This window comes from Mirounga angustirostris, unplaced genomic scaffold (genome assembly GCF_029215605.1).
Source record: "Mirounga angustirostris isolate CCGP_5_RB_7025 unplaced genomic scaffold, mMirAng1.0.hap1 SCAF_10, whole genome shotgun sequence".
NCBI lineage: Eukaryota > Metazoa > Chordata > Mammalia > Carnivora > Phocidae > Mirounga > Mirounga angustirostris.
In genome coordinates this window covers 58,453,339-58,469,137 of record NW_026991718.1, presented here as the reverse complement: position 1 = coordinate 58,469,137, position 15,799 = coordinate 58,453,339, and positions in this window count along the sequence as shown.

The window sequence follows — 15,799 nt, the reverse complement described above, 5'->3', positions numbered from 1 at the left end:
AGACTTCCTAACAACTATGGAAGCCAGAAAAAGGTTAAAATCTTCAGTGTGCTGGAAGAAAATTAGTCAACCTAAATTTGAATATTATCTTTCAAGAACAAAGGAAAAAGCAGAAATCCTCAAACAAGCAAACAGAAACTGAATTTGCCACCAACAGACTCTCACTAAAGGAAATTCTAAAGGCAGAAAGAAAGTGAGCACAGATGGAAGGTCAGAGATGACTAAAGGAATGAGGATCAAGGAAAGTGCTAAATATGCGGTTAATTGTAAATTTCAGCTAAAAAGGTCAACAATAAGAATAATCTCTTAAGAAGTTAAAAAGTAGCTAGAAATGAAATACACAACCATCTATAGCATATAAGTTTGGAGGAGAATGATCAGAGTTAAAGTATTCTGTATTTTTTATTGTTTGGGAGAACAGTAAAGATATTTAGTATCCAAGTTAAAATTTGTAGCATAACCACCAGAAGGGTGTATACCTTTTTAACTAAAAAGGAAAAAAGTAGAAAGAAAAAAGTAATCCATACCAAAAAAGGATATGAAAACAGAAAAAAATATTGAATGTTCAAAACACATAAAAAGCATAAAATAAGATGGAGAAATAAATTCAAATATATCAGGAATTAAAATAAGCAAAAATAGGGGCACCTATTTTGGGTGGCTCAGTTGGTTGAGTGTCTGACTCTTGATTTCGGCTCAGGTCATGATCTCAGGGTCATGAGATCAAGCCCCGTGTGGGGCTCTGCACTGGGTGTGGAGCCTGTTTGAGATTCTCTCTCTCCCTCTCCCTCTGTTCCCCCCCCCAACCCTACTCTCTCTCTCTCTCTCTCAAATAAATAAATAAATCTTTAAAAAATAATAAAACAGACTACCTGCCCAACTTATAAGGCCAAAAATTTACAGATGGTATGTGTATGTATTGTATACATATGCATTCTGTTCTTTTTTTTTTTTTTTAAGATTTTATTTATTTGACAGAGAGAGACACAGCGAGAGAGGGAACACAAGCAGGGGGAGTGAGAGAGGGAGAAGCAGGCTTCCCACGGAGCAGGGAGCCTGATGCGGGACTCAATCCCAGCCCTGGGACCATGACCTGAGCCGAAGGCAGACGCTTAACGACTGAGCCACCCAGGCGCCCCGATATGCATTCTGTTCTAAAGAATTCAGCTAAATTCTTCTATTTAAGTCACATTTAAAACATAAGGATTCAGAAAAATTAGAATAAGAGTGTGAAAAAAATGATACCATACAGACACTAACCAAAAAAGGTTGATGTTGATATATTAATATCAGACAAAATAGTCCTTAAAACAGAAGGCTTTAAAGAGAATCATTTCATTAAGGATAAAAGGTTCAGTTCTACAGGAAGATATAAGAAGTTCCCTAAACTTGTAAGTACTTAGATCAAGCTGACAAAATCAGTGAGGAGGTAGAAGATTAGAGCAACACAATTAATAAGCTCGCTCTAATTGAATAAGTATTTAGAACATTGCACCTAACAACTACAGAATACACATTCTTTTCAAGCACTATGGAGTATTTTTGAAAATTGACCACATGCTGAGTTATAAAGCAAATATCAACACTTATCAAAAGATTGAAATCATACAGACGATAGTTTATGACCATAATGCAATTAAATTAGAAATCAATAACAGAAAGATAACTAGAAAAGGCCTATATGTGGAATATTAAGATATCTTCTTCTAACTAACTTGTGGGTCAAAGAAGAAATTATAGAAATTAGAAAATACTTAGAATGGGTGATGACAAAAATACTAGAAATTAAGATGTATTAGGAAAGATGAAAACCTAACAATAAGCTAAGAAGTTAGAAAAACAATAATGAAGTAAAGAAATAAAAGAATGGAAAAAAGTGGAAATGATAAATTTAACAGCAGAAATCAACGAAATAGAGAAAAAATACGAAAAAGGATTAACAAGGCCCCAAATTCTTCCTTTGAAAAGCCTTTTACAGATAAGTATTAAAACAAAAGAGAGATCATAACTACAGTTGAGGCAGACAATTAAATGGTTAAAAAGAAGGATTATGAACAACTTTAAGGCTATGAATTTGAAAATTTAGAGAAATTGGGGTGCCTGGTGGCTCAGTCGGTTGAGCGGTTGCCTTCCATTCGGGTCATGGTCCCGGGATCCTGGGATTGAGCCCCTCATCGGGCTCCCTCCATGGCGGGAAGCCTGCTTCTCTCCCTCTGCCACTCCCCCTGCTTGTGATCTCTCTCTCTCTCAAATAAATATATAAAATCTTAAAAAAAAAAAAAAAAGAAAATTAGAGAAATGGATAAGTTCTTAGAAAAATATAACTTACCAAAACTTTTTCAAGAGGAAATAGAAAGTAATAGTCAAAAAAAATTTTTAAAGAAAATAAATCATTTATATAAAATTGTCCTACAAGGTAAAAACCAAGACCAGATCAATTTTTTTGTTGTGGTTTTCCTTTTTAATTTTTTTTATTATAATAATTTTCAATCATGCAAAAAGAGGAAAGAAAGTGTCAATGCTTATCAGCATTTATTTTTCATTCAAACTCCTCACCCCCAACTTTAAAGAAACTTTTAATTTATTTTTTTATTTTTATTGAAGTATAGCTGACAGTGTTACATTAGTTTCAGGTATAATATAGTGATTCAAGAAGTCTATAGAATGTGCTGTGCTCACCAAGTGTAACTACTATCTGTCACCATACAACACTCTTACAATACCATTGACTATGTTTTCTGTGCTGTACCTTTTACCCCTGGGACCTACTCAGTCCATAACTGGAAGCCTCCCACTCCCCTTCCTCCATTTTGCTCATCCCCCATCCCCCTCGCCTCTGGCAACCATCAGTTCTCTGTATTTATGGATCTGTTTCTACTTTTTGTTTGTTTATTCATTTGTTTTTTTAGATTCCACATATAAGGGAAATCATATGGTATATGTCTTTCTCAGTCTGACTTACTTCACTTAGTGTAATACCCTCTAGGACTATCCATGTTGTGGCAAATGGCACATCTCATCTTTTTTATAGCTGTGTAATATTCCATTATATTCTGTGGGATATATATATATATCCCATCACAACTTTATCCATTTATCAATGGACACTTGGGTTTCTTTCATACCTTGGATGTTATAATAATGTTGCAGTAAACATAGGGATGCATATATCTTTTTGAATTAGTGCTTCCATTTTATTTTGGTAAATACCAGCAGTGAAATTACTGCATCATATAGTATTTCTATTTTTAATTCATTTTTTATTTTGAAATAAATTTAGACTTACTGAAAATTTCCAAAAATAGTACCAGAAATTCCTATATACCTTTTAGCCAGCTTACCCTATTGTTAATATTTTACATAATCATAATACAATTAATCAAAACTAAGATGTAAACCTTGATACTATAGTACTAACTAATCTTCAGACTATATTTGAATTTCTCAAGTTTTTCCATTAATGTTCTTTTTCTTACCCAAGGTCCAACTAAGAGTCTCCTGCAACCTGTAATAGTTCCTCAAGACCAGATGGGTTAACTGGTGAGTTCTAACAAATATTCAGGAAACAAATAATTCCAATCTTTCACAAACTATTCCAAAGACAAAAAAGTGGAAACACGCCCTAGCTCATGTTATGAAGTTAGCATAACTTTGATACTTGAAGCCAATCTCACTTATGAACATTGGTACAAAAAATTTAGACAAAATATTAGCAAATCAAACTCTCAAGCACATGGAAAATTAATAAATCATGACCACGGTGGATTTACTCCAGGAATGCAAAGTTGAATTAACATTAGATAACCAAGTAATGAAATAAATTAATATATTAAAGATAGAAAATCATATAACCATTTCAACAGGTGCAAAAAATTTTAAAATTCAGCATATGGTCTTGATAACAATTCTTTTTTTAAATTGAGGTATAATTGACATACAGTGTTATATTAATTTCAGATATTTGTAATATAATGATTTGATATTTGTATATATTGCAAAATGATCACTAAGTAAATCTGCTTAATATCCACCACAATACATAGTTACAGAATTTATTTTTTCTTGTGATGAGAACTTTTGCTTAACTATCTTAGCAACTTTCAAATATGCAATACAGTATTATTAACTATAGTTACCATGTTGCATATTACACCCATGACTTATTTATTTATAACTAGGAGTTTGTACCTTTCGAATCTCTTCACCCAATTTGCCACTCTCCACCCCCTGCTTCTGGTGGCCACCAATCTGTTCTCTGGATCTGTGAGCTTAGTTTTTGTTTTTATTTTCAGATTTCATGTATAAGTGAGATCATAAGGAATTTATCTTTCTCTGTCTGACTTATTTCACTTAGCATAATGCCTTCAAGGTCCATCCATGTTGTTGCAAATGGCAAGATTTCATTCTTTCTTATCACCAAATAATATCCCATTGCGTATATATACACCACATTTTCTTTATCCATTCATCCATTCGTGGATACTTAGGTATTTCCATATATTGGGTATTAACAATTCTTAAACTAAGAATAGAAGGAAATTCTTAATCTGATAGAGGATATCTACACAATATACAGCAAACATGATACTTAATGGGGAAACATTGAAAATATTCCCTATAAGATTAGGAAAGAAACAATACTACTATTACTACTTCTATTCAACATTGTACTGGAGAACCTAGCTAGCTCAAAAAAGCAAGAATAAAAGAAGTGAAAGTATCATTGCCCGCATTCTCCACCAAAAACTTAAAAATAAATATAAATAGGGGCACCAGCGCGGCTTGGTTAAGTGTCTGCCTTCAGCTCAAGTCATGATCTCAGGGTCCTGGTTTTGAGCCTTACATCGGGCTCCCTGTTCAGTGGGGAGCCTGCTTCTCCCTCTCCTGCTGCTCTCCCTGCTTGTGCTCTCTCTCTCTCTGCCAATTAAATAAATAAAATCTTAAATATATATATATATAAAAGCAATGAAAGTATATGCATGGCTTAAAAGGAACAAAACTTTCATTGTTCACAAATGATATATGACCATCCACATACAAAATCCCACAAATATACAAATGATGAATATTAATGAGAAATTTTAGCCAAATTGTTGCTTACAAAATCAATAGACAAAAGTTAGTTACATTTTTACCCACTAGCAACAACATAATTTGAAAATATAAAATTGAAAATATGCCACTTAAACAATATCAACAATATCAAGTACCTGAAATAAATCTAGCAAAATAAGTACAAAACCTTTATGGAAAAAAGTGTAAAGTTTTATTAAAGAAACCTTAAAGGAGACTAAATGAAGAGCTAAAACATTTCATGGATGGTGGGGCCACCAGACTGGTGCGGACATGCTGGTTTTGGGAGATTTCGCACTCATGTTGGACTAAGGACAAGGTTGGGACTTTGAGGTACCCATGGTCCACCACTGACTTGGGCTTATGCTGCGTGTATCAGCCCTGTGCTGGTTCTCACCCATGTGTGTTCCCACCCAGTATACAGAACCCAAGGGCAGCGGGGGGTGGTGGGTGTCCTATCCCCTGTGGCATACCCTCCTCCCCTCATCATTGTCACCCCACTTCTACCACAGACTCTGGGCCACATGTGGTCATTAAAGCCTAATGACTTTAAGAGAAGACAAGATCAGAAGATGTTCTATGCTCTCACTATAAAATTCCTGCTGGTAAACAAATTATAGAAACAAATTACTGTTCACATTTTTCTGCATACTCTGGACTCACATTTGTGATCATCATCAACAAAGCACAGAAACAACTTTTTAGAGAGTGGCTAGCAGCCTGTATTCACAAGTGACATGATAGATGATGCAGCCTCATGAGTAATTATGTAACCAGTATTAAATACAGTAAATGGTACTAGGGCACCCCAGAGGTAAGAAATCCATATAGTTTAAATACTAGCAGGTTCCAAAGAGCCATGGCATTGTGAATAGTAACAATGTTGCTACCTTTTTCCTGCTGTGGGACATATTAAATTAACCAGGAACAACTCATTTGAGGAGAAAGAACATAAAGAGATGTTGTCCAGACTCTACAAGGAATCTTCATCTGCACTGATTGGACAATACACAAATATTTTATATCTTTTCTGTCAGTTATTTTAAATCTTCATCTATAAACCATTGTTCCTTAGATTGGCTCATAAATTTTGTAATGCAATTTTAAAATCAAGTTTTTTATATAGAGAGGGACCTGGCAAAAAAATATATATTTGACTGTGGCCCCACACATCCTAGGGGTAGCTCTGGGTACTTGATGTCTATGTAACATTGCCTCTTTTACTTTTATGGTTGACTGTTAAAGAGTCTGCTTATGGACATAATGAATGACTGTAATTTTTTTCTATACTATTTTGCCTCTCAGTAGATTACAGAGCCCACTCATTTCTCCCTTCTTCCCTCCCTCCCTCTCTGCCCCCCTCCTGCCTGTCTCTCTCTCTCTCTCTCTCTCTCACACACACACACACACACACACACACTAGAAAGGCTTAAATGGAATTGTTCCATCATTTAGTCCTTGTTACTAGATCAGGATTTGTTTTTAAGCTCTGTCAAGGGTTATTTCCACTACAAAGTCCTGGTCTCCTATATCAGCCGGACTCTCAAAACCATTTTATTTTGGGGGATCCTGAGTAATTCCCGCTCTCTCATTATCTTCAGTAGCTATTCTAAACTTCAAGCTCTTTTCCTCATCTTTTGGCTAAAAGTTATTCCCTTCCCCCGTTTACAATAAGTGAATTTTTCTCTTACCTTACACATACACACATACACTCCAACTTCCTGATAAACCCCCAGATTTTATCACCATCAAATTATCTTTTCCTACCCTTTCCTTCCATTTCACCATAAGTAGTGTGTGATTCACTGTGATTAAATACTCCAGTGTGTTCTGATTAAACCCCCTCCTGCCTAATCAGAAACCTCATGTTCTCAATCATCCTCCCTCCTTCCTTCTCTCTCTCTCTCTTTCACACACACACACACACACACACACCTGTCTCCAACTTCCCCCTCTCTGAATACTCTTTCCTCCCAATAAAACAAGTTAAAAAATTTTAACACTAAACAAATGAACAAACAAACAACTCTTCCTCAACCCAGTGTCCCTTCCAAAACCAGGCCACCATATCCTATTGTGAACTGCATGTCCCTGGCACCATTCACAGAATCAACATGGTGAGTAAGGTCTCCTAGGATTGACCATTACACAGCCTGAGCAATTGCCTGCAATGGCCCTCTTCAAATCGTCTCCTTCCATTATGGCCACTCTTCTTGGAAAAAAGAGAGAAGCTATACTTGCTGTTTCTTCTTCCTTATCTTCTGTTCACCCTTTAACTGTCTACATTCTGACTTCTGCGCCTACCACCTCTCTGTGCTCAGGCCAATGGTTTCTTATCACCAAATCAAATGGACTTTTTTTTTTTGCCTTTATCTTACCCAGTGGTTACTTGAAGTTACAGACCATTTCTTTCTTCAAACTACTTCTTTAACTTTCATCCTCTTCTAATTTTCCTTCACCTTACCTTGCTGGCCAGTTCTCCTCAGATTGCTTCAAGGACTTCTGTCCCCTGGGCCCTGCTTAGATGTCAGTGTTCTCTGGGGTTATGTCCTAGAATCTCTATCCTTTCACCTTTTCCAGTTTCTTTGGGTGACATAGTTGAAATGCTTCGCTTTACCTATAGTGGGGTCACGTTTTGAAACAGGGAGTTTGGGGGAGGGGGTGGAGAGGGAGATTCTAAAGTCAAGTATAATATAATTTACCCTTTGAAATCCTTTGACTAGTGCATGAGCACAGTATAGCACCATCTCCCGTAAGTCCAGTTAGTTTTTCCTCCAGCTTTGGAAGAGGTTATTGAGTTGCAGCTAAGAACTCAACTTGGGTTTAGGACCATAAATGTAAAAAAAAAAAAAAAAAAAAGGTATAGGGACACCTGGCTGGCTCAGTTCGTAGGGCATCTGACTCTTGATCTCAGGGTCATGAGTTTGAGCCCCATGTCTGGTGTAGAGATTACTTTAAAAAACAGGTATAGTATGTAAGATACCAACACTCAGTATAGGGGACTGTTCAGTCCAGGGAACCTGAAACGTGCTAAGAGTTCTGCCTCTCTTATCATGTTGGTTTTGGGACATACGCTGTATGACAGGAATGGTGGGAAAATCCTTCTGTCGTTTTAATTATTGATTTTCTTTATTCTTTTTGTTTTCCCTAAGGTATATAGTTGGATTTGCATAAGTAAAATGTGCATGTGTACTCTACTACCTGTATGCAAACAATTCTCTTGTCTGTATCTCTGGTCTGGTCTTTTGCAACAAGGCCCCCGTGTTGGAAATCCCCTTTATAAGCTGATTATCCCTTCATATTAACACTCTCTAGACTAGACTCAAGACAGTGCAGTAGGTCTTTTCAATGTGATGGTGAAGTCTTGTTTAACTGGTCTACCCAGTAGGGGGCACCTGGGTGACTCAGTGGGTTAAGCATCCGACTCTGGCCTCAGGTGTTGATCTCAGGGTCCTGAGTTCAGGCCCTGTTGTGGGCATGGAGACTGCTTAAAAAAAAATTTTTTTTTTAAATAAGTAAAAATATAGGTCTACCCAGTAATTATTTCATTGGGGAGTGTACCACATTATAGTTTTTTATTATTATTGGAATTTATAAATTAAGGGCTCACACTGCAGTTACATGTTAACTTGCAGATTTTTGCCTGGTAGAGATGCAGACAGTTCTGTCTCATAGAAGAGGTAATCCCAAGATTTTATTGCTCTAACACTAACCAAATCAGTCTTTGACTTAAAAGAATAATTTTGATTTCTCTCCTGATGGCCTCTATAAACCCCCCATTCCTCAAGTCTCTTGGAACCAGCTTAACTAAATTACTGGTTCCCTTATTATTTAATGAGTTAAAATCTTTGACCAATGTCCATTCTATATTAATGTAAGTCTCATGTTTTTAACTTTTTAAAAATTATGCTCTGACCCCATGCTGCTACTGATAAATTATTTTCCAAATCACTTATCATGTTATTTCTCTGCTTATTTACCTTAATGGCTCCCTGTAACCTTAAAGACTGATGTTTATATTCCTTAGCTTGCTACTTTCTTGTCCTTCATGGCCTTGGCCCTACCTACTTTTCTTTCTTTTTTTAAGATTTTTATTTATTTATTTCTCAGAGAGAGCACAAGCAGGGCGAGCGGCAGGCAGAGGGAGAAGCAGGCTCCCCACTGAGCAAGGAGCCCGATGGGGAGCTTGATCCCAGGACCCTGGGATCATGACCTGAGCTGAAGGCAGGCACTTAACTGACTGAGCCACCGAAGCATCCCGCCCTGCCTACTTTTCTAGCCAATCTCTTGCCACCCCCACAAACACTCTGTGTTCTAACCACAGACACTACTAAACAAACAACACTTGCTTTTTCTGTGTGCATGCTGGTTTCTTCATCTGGAACTCCTCCCCCTTTCCATCCTTGCTGTCCTTTCTCCTTTCCCCTCCCTTCTATCTTACTTATCCTTCAAGACTCAGCCCAGGTCTCACCTCCTGTAGAAGCCTCCCCTGAGACCCTTCCCAGGGTAGGTGTTCCTCTCCTATGCTGTCCTTACCACTATGCTATGCCCCCCATACTCTCTACAGTGCTTCATTTACCTGCCTGTTCCTGAGACTAAAGCTGGATTGTAAGCTCTTGAGCTAGGAACTAAATTGAACATCTCATAAGTACTTACGCTTCGACTGTGCTATTAAGAAAATGATCTATTTGCCTCATCTGCCTCAGCCAAGAATAAATTCTTATAGTCCAATTATGTTGAGTTTATTGCCAACAATGTGCTAAACATAAAGTTCGATGTAGCCTCTTTCCAATGACACTAGCTCCTAAACTTAACCACTATTACATAGTTTCTTGATTCCTTCTTAATGTTATAGTCAGTGAAAGTAATAAATTTTTTATCATGCTTTTGTCTAATAGAGGCTGTTCCATGCTTTGCAATCATATGCTTCCCAATCATATACTCATTAAAATATTTGGAATTTTATTCATACTTTGAGTTTTGCCTCCAGCCAAAAGAAACAGTATTTATAAGCATGGAAGTGGTCCCATTTCCCCCCCAAGATATCTAGAGGAAATTCTCTCTTGCTGGTTTTAAGGCCAAGGCTTCCACTGGTACGTTAAGTGTTCGTGGCCCTGTGATATTAGGGTGTGCCACAGCTTTACCCAGTGTATTGTGGGGGCCTCAGCTAGACTTTCCTCTCAACCCGTTCAAACTGTGGCTCATCTGCCCACGAGACATTTCATTGTGTGATTTCCTATTGACAAATGTTTTTCTTGTGCTTTTCTAAACGCTGTTCTGTCTGGAGGAAGTTTGTTCCCTTTGGCAGAAAACAGTATTCATGAGAGAAAAATTCTAATGAAAAGAATCCTAGACTTCAGTGCTGAGTATCAGCAACATAAGGAAAAGGACAACAGCATGAGGATTAGAACTTTATTCGCGTCATTGACTTCAGGCTCCAACCAAAGCAAAGACGGCATCAGGATAAATCCTCTTATGCTTTAACTCACTCTGAATCACCCCTCAGATGTCAAGGTTCATGGTAAAATGTGTTCAGTCTGTGCCCTGAAGTACTTTGAGCCTCTAAATCTTTGAAAGCGTACTTTACTCTTTCATTGCAGGTTAGAAAAGCATTATCAGGAAAGGTGAAATAGAGTTACTTGAGGGTCTCTTGTTAGGTTCCTTATTTCTTTAGATAAGCACCTCCTCCTATTAATGGAGACTTCTCAGAAGATTTTAAAAAACAAAGTCTTAGGTGATAACAATGTTTCCGCCTCTTTGCAGTGGGATTGGTTGGATCTCAAACTAAGTTCTGAGTGTCCTGATGGGTTCCTTGGAAATCCCTCAGGATCAAGAGAGCTAAGTAGATGGAGCTTGCCACCCCAGTTTCAATATGAGCAGCTCTCTTTTTGTCCATTTTATATAAATTGGGCTCTAACACATATTTTATTTGAAAAAAGAGTTCCACTGCTTAAAGATAGGTTTATAAAAAGAAAACAGAATTAGCATACTTTTTCTGGATTGAGTAATTAGCTTACACTGCGTGCAGGTAAAGTAGGCTTACGATACTGATATTGCTGCTAGTGCAAAGCAATATTTAATTTTTTATTCATTATACTAGAAATATCTGTGGAACTTCTCCTATATGCAAAGCAATGTGCTAGGTGCTGGAATAGAACTGTAAAAATAGGCATGTACCTGCCTCATGGACTGTGTAGTCTAGTGGAAAGACAGGCAATAAGTAATTAGTGAGCATTATGATAACTAGGTGTGTGTGGGGGGAGGGGGAGGGAGTCAAGAAAAGCTTCTGAATGTTAGCAAAGCAAAAGTAAGGAAGTAGGAGTGTTCAGGAAATGGGACTTGAATATGTAAAAGCCTGTGAGTGAGAGAGACCATGGCTCTCTTGAAGAATTGGAAAAAAAAAATGTATTAACTCTGGGGTGTAGAGTGCAAATTAGAGAAACCTTGTAAGCTATCTTAAGGAGTATAGATTTTAACTTAAGAGCCATGGGAAACAGCAGGGTAAAACAATCAGATTTCTGTTTTTAAAAGCCACTCTGGCTGTAGGGTGGAGAATGGAATGAAGAGGAACAGAGTGGGGAACCAGAGGAGAAGGCTATTAGAGTGTTCTAAGACATGGGGGTTCCCAAGTTCAGGGATGTATAGTGAGATGTGGCCAGAGGTAATGGGGAATTAGTTTCCACTGGGCCTGATGATTGAAGGGTTGGGTGTTGGGTATGGAAGAGGGAGTGTCAAGGATGCTGTTCAGTTTTCTGGCTCAGGCAACTGAGTGGATAATGGAGCCATTCATAGAGACAGGGAACTCGGGGTATTCCACATATATGTGAGATCATACAGTATTTGTCTTTTTCTAACTTATTTCAGCTAGCATAATGCCCTCAAGTTTTCTCCATGTTATTGCAAGATTTTCTTCTTTTTTTAAAATAGCTTAATAGTTTTCCATTGTGTATATATACTACAATTTTTTTTCTAACCATTCATCTGTTGATGGGCACTTAGATTTTTTCCATATCTTGGCTATTATCAATAATGTTGCAGTGAACATGGTGGGGGGTGTGGAGTGAAGATAATTCTTTGAGTTACTGATTTCATTTTCTTTGGATATATACTCAGAAGTAGAACTGCTGGGTCATTTGAGGGTTCCATTTTTAATTTTTAAGAAAAATTTTTATTATTGAAGTATTGTTGACATACCATGTTATATTAATTTCAGGTGTACAACATAGTGACTTAACAGTTCCATACACATTAAGCTGTGCTCACCATAAGTGTATTTACCATCTGTCACCATAAAACATTATTACAATATTATTGACTATATTCCCTATACTATGCTTTTCATCTCCATATTATTTATTTTATAACTGGAAATTTGTACCTCTTAATCCCCTTCACTTATTTCACTCATCCTCCCCCTCCCCAAATTTTTAATTTTTTTGAGGAACATGCTTATTTTTTTTTTTAAAGATTTTATTTATTTGACAGAGAGAGCACAAGCAGAGGGAGAGAGAGGGAGAAGCAGGTTCCCTGCCAAGGAAGGAGCCCGATGTGGGACTCGATCCCAGGACTCTGGGATCGTGACCTGGGCTGAAGGCAGCCGCTTAACCGACTGAGCCACCCAGGCACCCGCTTATTGTTTTTCTTAATGGCTGTACCAATCTATATTCCCACCAACAGTGCACAAAAGTTCTCTTTTCTCCACATCCTCGCCAGCATCTGTTATTTCTTGTCTTTTTGATGATAGCCATTCTTAGGAGCGTGAGGTAATATTGCAGTTTTGAGTTGCATTTCCCTAATAATTAGTGATGACCAACACTTGACAAGAGAAAAATTACTTGTGGCAGAGAAAAATTACTTGCAATTTATAATACCCAACTGATTCCAAAGAAAGTTCTTTGTTTGGTGAACAAAGTGATGGATGTGAGGGTGCAAGATTAAGAGAGTTCACTAAAATTGTTCTGCATTAGAAAATTTTGGGCGCCTGGGTGGCTCAGTTGGTTAAGCGACTGCCTTCGGCTCAGGTCATGATCCTGGAGTCCCGGGATCGAGTCCCACATCGGGCTCCCTGCTCGGCAGGGAGCCTGCTTCTCCCTCTGACCCTCCCCCCTCTCATGTGCTCTCTCTCTCTCACTCTCTCTGTCTCAAATAAATAAATAAAATCTTTAAAAAAAAAAAAAAGAAAGAAAATTTTTATTATTTTTTTGCAGGAAGTAGAGGGGGAGGGCAGGGACAAGAGACAATGCTGTGAAATCTAGAACCAGGGAAAATTTAGAGATTATGTGAGGAAAAGATTAAAGGGAGAAGAGATTGCCAAGGGGAACTTTTGGGGAGGGGGAGAACTGAGATGTTTAATAGGAGCTTCTATTAAAGTTTGCCATGTGGTACTTGATTATAACCCTTTCATGCATCGCTCCATGAAATCTACAATAATGTCTTGGGAAGTTAAATTTGTCCTTGTTGAGTCTGGAAGTGCTGAGTCCTACTCAAGGTGTCTGTGAGCTGCCTCTGAGGTCGAGGGTCGAGTAATGTGGGTCACATTACTTAGACATCAGCAACTTCTCCTCTGGCTGAAGATATGCAGTGTTTTAAAAAAGCAGAATGAAGAAAGAAACACCTGAAAACCATCATCCTTGGGCCCAAAACAACACAGTTCAGCTCTGAAGGATGAAAGTAGAGTTTCATCTGGCAAGGTACACAAAATCCAGAATATTTCAGCTTAATCCATAACTTCTCTATGTATCTCGAAAAGGGTTATAGAACTTCCACTCTACCTCTTCCCAATCTGGACAATGTCACTTGTTCAGAACATTTACCTGATGCTGCAAAATTTGTGTGAAAAGTCAAAGAATGAAACAGTATTCAGGAAATCCTAAGGCAAAGACTTTTCAATTGATTGGGAACTCTTTCCATGCCCAGAAAATCAGCAGCAGCTTTTGGAGCTCGTTGTGAGGTGATGGGGTAATAGGCTAGATTTTCAGAGCTTCCAGCAGAGTCTGTGGTCCCATTTAGCTCCATGGCTTTACTTTCCCACAGTTCTCTTTCCTTTTTCACAGTAGAACAGGGCCTATTAGGAAGCAAGAAATAGCTTTTAAGGAAAAGATCACAGAAAAATGCATACCTTGAAAAACTGATAGGAGTGGAAATTGGATATGGATAAAGAGGACAGAGTGGAGGAGAGAGTCCAGGAAGCGTGTAAGATCTAAGAGCTGTGTGCAGTGTACTGCTTTGAAATAATGGCTACTCAAATGAAAAAAGCTGCAGAAATATGTTGTGGGAAGTTAATTGCTTCAATTGCTGCCACTTCTAGAACAGCTCCATTTTAATTGGACAACCCCTTTCCGTAGGATGACTAACAGGTACAAATGAGTGGATGGTGCTCTACAGCAAGGATAACATAAAGATAGCCCAGAATGAGCCACAGTGAGTCATCACATGAGCCAACTCAAAAAATTGAGCATTATAATGTAGAGGAAAGAACATAAGATTTAGAGTCAAATGGCCTGGATGAAAACCCAAGCTCTGGTACTTGCTACCTGTCTGCTTAGTTCTTCTGAGACTCAATATCCTCTTTTTTTCCCCCTAAGATTTATTTATTTATTTTAGAGAGGGAGAGAATGGGGTGGAGGGGCAGAGGGAGAGGGAGATAGAGTCTTAAGCAGACTCCCCGCCCAGCGCGGAGCCCAACGTGCGGCTTGAACTCAAGATCCTGAGATCATGACCTGAGCCAAAGAAAGAGTCTGAGGCTTAACCGACTGCACCACCCACACACCCCTGAGACTCAATATCCTCTTATATAAAATGAGGTGTTATATGTTGCATGACTGTTATGAGGCTCAATGAATATAAAATATACATGGAAGCACTTTTATTTTTTTTTTTAAGATTTTATTTATTTATTTGACAGAGAGAGAGAGAGCGTGTGAGCACAAGCAGGGGGAGCAGCAGGGGGAGAGGGAGAAGGAGGCTCCCCACTGAGCAGGGAGCCTGATGCAGGGCTCAATCCCAGGATCCTGGGATCATGACCTGAGCCCAAGGCAGATGTTTAACCCACTGAGCCACCCATGCACCCCAAGTTTTTTTCTTAATTACAAAAGTGTATGTGTCCATTGCTAGAAACCTAGAGAACAGAAAGACAAAGGAAAACACCAAACAAGAACCCATAATTGTACCAACCAGGGAGAACAGATAATATTTCAGTATATTTTCAATCTTTTTTATATGTATGCATGTATACATACAGCACACACTTCCTTTTATACAAAAAAAATAGCATTTTAACTGTGCATACATATTTTCATAGCCTATATTTCCACTTAGCAGTATATTGCAAAATATGTCCTATATCAATAGTCTTCTACTACATGTTTAGGAAAGCATATTTATTTATTTATTTATATTTGGAAAGCACGTCTAAAACTGTAAAGGGCCATTCAAATATCAGTAATTATTAAAATAGGAATGAATGAATATACTCATCTCTCCCTCAATATTCACAAAACCCTAAACATCCCAAAAGTCGTCCTGTAGCTCACACTCAAGGTGAGTACGATCATTTTTGTTTATCATTTCTTGTTTCTTTTCTTTCTAATACCTATGAAGACAAAAGTTCTGTATTTTATCTTAAATGCCTTTGATTTATTCTCTTCAAGTTTGCTTTGGCTATGATGTGCAGATTCTGTTGGGAGATGCTGCATGTATATCATGATGCTTTCCATTAACATAATTT